Source organism: Ovis aries, chromosome 2 (assembly GCF_016772045.2).
Source record: "Ovis aries strain OAR_USU_Benz2616 breed Rambouillet chromosome 2, ARS-UI_Ramb_v3.0, whole genome shotgun sequence".
Taxonomy (NCBI): domain Eukaryota; kingdom Metazoa; phylum Chordata; class Mammalia; order Artiodactyla; family Bovidae; genus Ovis; species Ovis aries.
The window spans coordinates 119,568,456-119,575,762 of NC_056055.1; the positions used below are offsets into that span (position 1 = coordinate 119,568,456).

Below are 7,307 nucleotides of genomic sequence, written 5' to 3' on the forward strand. Positions count from 1 at the left end.
CTCTCTACCAGTAATTGTTTTAAGCCATGAAACTCTGTCTTGAAACTTTTGCAAAGAAACAAAAAACCTCATATGAAGTCATATATACAAATCTGTAGGCAGTGGGGTTTGCCTCTACTTTAATGCCTAACTTCAGAAAAGATTTCAATAAATTAAAAAATACTAGCTTGTCAACATACATTTCCTCTAGAGTTAGGATTTCATCTGACAATAAAATGGGGGAGGGGAGAACCCGAAGTGCGTCCTTGATTTACCATGACTTGTTACATGTGCATGTGGTGGAACGATCCTACGGATCGAGGTCCAAACAAAACAACAATACCAAAGACAAAAAGGCTTCTGCTTAGGATTCTTTTTCAGGCAACTTAGGTGTAAACAAGCAGAGTGACATAAAGTTTAAGAATAAGTAATTGAGCAAGAAATGGAATACAGCCACTAAGATTACACAGAATTTTGAGGAATGTATTTCTGGGAAGTAGTCAATACACTGACTTCTGAATGGTGCTAACTGTTCACAATTCATAACTACATTTTGCTTTGCACAGGCAAAGCTGATTAGCACAATGGAGAAATATGCCAGACCAGAGTCTAAAAACACAGGTCTGGGTGTTCATCTTTAGTCACATAAACTGAAGATTACTTAAATCCCTCTGTAAAATCAACTTATCACTTGTATGCTGTTGTTCAGTTGCTAAGAAGTATCCAACTCTTTGTGACTTCATGGACTGCAGTGCCCCAGGCTTCCCCGTCCTTCATATCTCTCAGAGTTTGCTGGAATTCATATCCATTGAGTCAGTGATGCCACCCAACCACCTCATTCTCTGCCACCCTCTTTGTCTCCTGCACTCAATCTTTACCAGCATCAGCATCTTTTCAATGAGTAGGGTCTCTGCATCAGGTGCCCAAAGTATCGCAGCTTCAGCATCGGTCCTTCCAATGAATATTCTAAAGGGTTGATTTCCTTTAGGATTGACTGGTTTGATCTCCTTGTAGTCCAAGGGACTCTCAAGAGTCTTCTCCAACACCATAGCTCAAAAGCATCAATTCTTCAGCGCTCAGCTTTCTTTACGGTCCAAATCTCACATCTGTACATGACTTCTGGAAAACCACAGCTTTGACTACATGGACCTTTGTTGGCAAAGTGATGTATCTGATTTTTAATATGCTGTCTAGGTTTGTCATTGTTTTCCTTCCAAGAAGCAAGCATCTTTTAATTTCACGGCTGCAGTCACCATCTGCAGTGATTTTGGAGCCCAAGAAAAGAAAATCTGTCACTGCTTCCACATTTTCCCCTTCTATTTGCCATGAAGTGATGGGACCGGATGCCATGGTCTTAGTTTTTTGAATATTGAGTTTTAAGATAGCTTTTTCATTCCCCTATTTCACCCTCATCAAGAGGCTCTTTAGTTCCTCTTCATTTTCTGCCACTGGAGTGCCATTACTTAAATCCCTCTGTAAAATCAACTTATTACTTACATAAATGAGGATAACCCCTCATTAGTCTGTTTTGAGAATCATATAAAAAAATACACACAAAATGTTGTGGAAATGATAAAGCCATATAAAATATACAGTATTCTCATTACCATGATCATTATATACAGAAACACTGAAAATCCTTTTCTAACAATTAACCTCTAATTACTCTATGTATATAATTTGGGGGTAGCCCAGTCTTAGGAGAGTAGCTGTCAACAACCACCTTTCAGTGTTTTTCTGTGGCTCTCATTGGCCAGGAGGCCTTCCCAGTCAGTCAGGAAAACAGCACACAGTCAGCTGCTCCATTGCCATAATAGTCACACAAATTAATGCTATCACAACAAAAGGTACCCTCTGTCCTGTTCCCAGGCTTCAGACTGGCCTCAGGTCTAAAGGAACAGAACTGCATGGTACTATTAGCAACTAGCACACACACGGTCGTCACCAGCCACTTGTGATGGCTCACACATGAAACAGGGCTACCCCAATTGTGATATGCCAATGCACTCTGGATGTCAAACTTGGTATAAAATACGTAAGTTTAATTATTTACATTGATTAAAATTAAATTATATTCTGAATATATTGGATTATATATAATATTAAAATTAATTTCCCTTAATTTTCCCCCCTTTTAATGTGACTTACCATAAAATTTAAAAGTGTGTGTGCATACATATATGCAACCCCATGGACTGTAGCCCGCCAGGCTCCTCTGACCATGGTGATTCTCCAGGCAAGAATACTGGAGTGGGTTGCCATGCCCTCCCCTCCAGGTGACCTTCCCAACCCAGGGATTGAACCCAGGTCTCCTACACTGCAGGTGAATTCCTTACCATCTGAGCCACACCAGGGAAGCCCACGAATACTGGAATGGGTGGCCTATCTCTTCTCCAGGGGATCTTCCTGACACAGGAATCGAACTGGGGTCTCCTGCATTGCAGGCCAACTCTACCACTGAGCTACCGGGAAGCCCATACATGGCTTGTATTAGTTTTCTACTGCACAGTCCTGGAGAGAGTAGTGGTTACAAGAGCAATCTCTGAAATCACACTGCTTTGGTTCTAGCTTAGCTTTTACCCTAATAATTATATAAATGTTGAGAAAATTAAACTCTAAAATTTAATCATCTAATCTACAAACTAGAGATAATAATGGTATCACATGGCTGTGCTGAGAAGTCAGTTCAGTTCAGTCACTCAGTCATGTCCGACACTTTGTGACCCCATGGTCTGCAGCACACTAGGCCTCCCTGTCCATCACCAACTCCTAGAGTTTACTCAAACTCATGTCCATTGAGTTGGTGATGCCATCCAACCCTGTCGTCCCTTTCTCCTCCCGTGAAGTAAAAAAAAAATAATGTATACAACTTACTGGGCTCCCTAGTGGCTCAGTTGGTAAAAAATCTGCCTGCAATGCAGGAGACCCCGGTTCGATCTTTGGGTCAGGAAGATCCCCTAGAGAAGGAAATGGCAACCCATTCCACTACTGTTGCCTGAAGAATTCCATGGACGTAAGTGTTGGCAGGCTACAGTCCATGGAATCGCAAAAGTAGGACATGACTCTGTGACTTTCACTTTCATTCAACTTATTATAGTGCTTGGCATATACATGCTAAAAGATCCCGGGATCTTTGGACTAAATTGAATTCCTCCAAACTAGTAAACGAATCCCACCCCCACCTCTACCTACACACACACAGCAGACCTCTAACTACCTCCAACAGGAGCTAACCCATAGCTTGAAATCAGATGAGGCTTGGGGTTAAGAAATCTGCTTCCTCAGTTTGAGAGTCTCAAGGAGGTAAGAAAAACACTTATTAATCAAGTTTTGCAGTATTAACTTAGCCTCACCTCAACCTTCCCTTTCTGCACAATCTTTCTATTCATCTCATCATCTTTGTCTCATTCTCTGTAACTTCTCTTTCAAAATCTATTTCCTGTTCCCAAGTCCCTAATTTCACCCCAACCTTCCTCCTCTTCTACCTACTGAGATCAAGGCAGACCACAGCATGATCTCTATTTTCACACACTTTACCTTCTCACCACAGTGTTCTTTGGTTTCTTACGATGTTTACATACTCTTCCTCCCTCAGTCTCAGGCTAATGTCTCTTTCTTCTAAGCTAACAATTTCACCTAGTTTCTTCAGTCCCACCCCACCTCTAGTCATCCTGGCCTTGAAAGCAAAAACAAACCAAAAATCTTCCCTCAACCCTATTACCTCTGTGATTATCTTCTTTCTTTATGAAGCCAAACTTAAATAAGTAACCTATCTTCACTGTCACCAATTCTCTATCACTGACTCACTTCTAAAACCCTTGCAAAACAGCGTATACAATCCACTGTTAGGATTCTGTTCTCAAGTTCACCGATGAGCTCTTACGTCATCAAACCCTTTTCTCAGAACTCATGTTCCTTGACATCCCTGAAGCATGTGACATTGATGATACTGTTCAATTCTCAAGAATTATATCATCCACCTACACCTCTTGAATCTCTTCATATTTTCTTCACTCTCTTCCCAGAAAATGGGCATTCCATAATCCCTCCACATTCTTCTTATATACCTTAAAACCCAAAGCTGCAGCTATACAATCGCATCTAAATCTACATCCCAACAGTGTCCTCTCTCAAGACAAGCGTTTCTTACAATCAGCGTCACTGATACCTCAAAATAGGTATTTATAAAAGAGAACTTCTCTTCTTATTCCCCCTTCACACCTCCCATTTAACTTTGTTATTTATCTTATTAGCACATTGTTCTTACTGACAGCAGTCAAAAATGTCAATCTTGGGTTTGCCAGCAATCCCACCCTATTTGCACCTTCACACTCTCCTAATGCAAAACTATCTATCATTCTAGACCCAATTTCAGTATCATTTATAACCTGGTCCTTTATGATCACTGAGCCAGGAATGACCCTTTTTGCTCACCCTACATTCTTAAAGAACTTGGCTCACTTAACACACCTGTGTCCTTACCTAAACAATGTCTGAATGCAGGGAATTATTATTTCTGGATGCAACACAAGAGTAATCAGAGTACTTCACAAATTAATAAAGTGGGTCACAAAAAATTATTTTATCAGCACTTACCTCTTGCAAAGGTAAACATTACGAAGAGTGACCTCCCTCCCTTTATGTATTCTAATTGGCCTCCATTTCATCCCCTGCACATCACTTGTACCTCCTAACCAGGACCTAATGTCTAGAATCCAGGACCTAATTTCCAACCACTTTCTAAATATCATTATTTAGATGACAGGGAGGCACCCTAACTTAACATGACCCAAGGGGATCTCAGATCTTTCTCTTTCTTCTTGAATTTATTTGATAATAAAAACAGCTTACATAAGCTACTTTATAAATTAATACATACAAAATTAATCCTCACAAGTTTATGTATACTGTCATTCCTCCATCACAAACAAGATTTAAAAGCTTGATAACTTGTTCCAAGATCACACAGCTATTAAGTGACAGAGGCACACCTGCATATCTTGGCATGCTTGACTGCAAAGGCTATGTTCATCCATTCTCACAAAGCAAAATTAGAAACCTTGAGTCATCCTTGAAATTCTTCTCACTCTCTACATCCTGCCACCCAAGTCCTATCTATCCTACTATTCAAATCTCTCTCAAACTAGTTCTTTCCTCTCTAAAGCTACGGTACTACCTCTGTTCAGCCTCTTAACAATTTTCCCCTGAACTACTGCCATAACCAGGTAATTGATATTTTCCTGAGATCTCAACCATCTACACTGTTCTTTATATAATTTAATCATGTTGCTATCCTACTTAAAGTTTTATAAAGATTTCCAACTATTAGGTTAAACCCAAACTCCTTAACAACTCTATCTCTCTGATCTCATCCCACTCTTCTCCAAATAACACACTAGACCAGTCACACTATACCATTTGTCTCTCTTAATGTAGCAGCCCTGATTCCCTCCTCAGAACATAAGGTTCCCTTTCTCTACTAATGATTTCTAACCATACTTCTAGATTTAGTTCAAGTACCACCTCCTCCAGGAAGCCTTTCTTATCAGCTCCAATCCTTGCCCCAACAAATTATACCCTCCTTCCTCTGTACTCCCAGAGCACTTTTCCCTTATTTCTAACCCCAAACTCATCACAGATTATTCTAAGTATTCTATTTCTGTCCCTTCCTAACTGAAAGCTCTTTGAGAACAGAGATTGTATATTAATCTTATATCCCTAGCATAACTTTTGGAACAAGCACTCTACTGAATGTGTACCAATCGGCATCTTTTTAAAAGCGATATCAGGCTTATGAATCACAGCACAGAATGCCTAAGAATGTCAGGAATCAGTCTTCCATATTTGCTGAGGGGTAAATCAAACATTCGCAAAAGAGGGCTGATAATCAGGAAAATCAATTAAGGACAACAATGTATCTAAAAAAGAGGCAAATATCAGAGAAGTCATAGATAAACTTTAGGGAGAATACAATGAAATAATTAAAAGGAAAAAAACAACTTGTTTCATAGGGCCAACAGAAATGCTATATATACATACATATATAAATCCATATATATATATAGGGTTTCCCAGGTAGTTCAGTGGTAAAGAATCTGCCGGCCAAAGCAGGAGACACAGGAGATGCGGGTTCAATTCCTGGCTAGGGAAGATGCTCTGGAAAATGAAATGGCAACCCACTCCAGTATTGCCTGGAAAACACCATGGACAGAGGAGCCTGGCAGGTTACAGTCCATGGGGTCACAAAGGGTTGGTCACGACTTGACAACTAAGCAACCACGCATATATATAGTCCACCTTCTCTTACACCAATTTTGAAATGCCCACTGAAAGTTATTTCAGCATTACAAATAAACTCTGTGTATTGCGAAGGTAATAAAATTCAACTTCAAAGATAACTACAAATAATCTGATTTTTTTCCTCTTTTATCTTGAATAAGATCAATTCTCAAAGGAATTCCCAGGCGGTCCAGTGGTTAGGATTTCACTTCGCTACCAAGGTCCGGGTTCAATCCCTTGTTGGGAACCAAGGATTCCACAAGCCTCCCTGCAACCCACGGGGAGCGGCAAAATAAATAATCCCTTGGAACCCATATTTCCTCAGCAAACAAGTACCCGTCTTCTGCGTGTAGAGAGACCCAGAATGACCTAAGTAAAAATCATCGCCAACCGAAAAGTTTGCTTGCCCCACTTGCATGATGCTACTACATACAATATCACGAAGCCTACCCTCACACTCAAAGACAGGCTGAATTATGGCTGTCCGGAGGTAAAATTCTGCCCGGCAAACTTTAAGACCTGCACTCACAAGGATCTGAGGAGTGGGCTGAGACACCGTTTAGTCAAGAAAGCCCAGACACTACGGAGGCCCGCAGCTGGTGGGAGGCCGCTACCCGCGTGTGCGCGCCCGCGAGCGCCGCTGCGCCTGCTTCCCGCTCCGCGAGTGGAGAGGGGGAGGGGCGCCCCCGGCGGCCCCCGGTGCTCGCGCCAGACCAGGACCAGGTCAGAGGAGGCCGCTCTCGAGCCTACAATGTAACAATGAATGCCCGTTGGCCACACGACACTACCTGCTTGCTCGCGCGACGTGGGCAATTACAATCCACTAGCGGACCGGCCAGCGTCCCGACGGGAGCCCGGGCCCGGCCTCGCTGAGTCCCGACTCACCCACAGCGCGCGCGGGGCGGGGCACACACGGAGCGCACCGCCCTCAGTCCCGCCCAGTCCGGCGAACGTGGGATTGGCGCCGCCCTCAGCCAATCCCCGGGCAGCGCTTTCCGCAAGGAGCGCTTCCGCCAGCCGCGCCGCGCGGCGCGGCGCTGAGGCTGACC

The 7,307-nt window shown here is 42.5% G+C and overlaps 1 protein-coding gene across 41 annotated transcripts in view; it reads right to left on the reverse strand.

Annotated features, from left to right (window-relative positions):
* Positions 1 to 7,147, reverse strand: part of PMS1 (PMS1 homolog 1, mismatch repair system component) — a 474,998-nt gene extending 467,851 nt beyond the window's left edge. For 40 of the 41 annotated variants that reach the window (XR_009599278.1, XR_009599285.1, XR_009599294.1 and 37 more), the window contains exon 1: positions 7,047 to 7,147. The gene's annotated coding sequence lies outside the window, so the exon portion shown is untranslated. Of the gene's footprint in view, positions 1 to 6,787; positions 6,891 to 7,046 lie in introns of those variants that run through there. The other variant, XM_042243624.2, reaches the window with a different exon arrangement.
* Between the last annotated feature and the right edge of the window lie 160 nt (positions 7,148 to 7,307).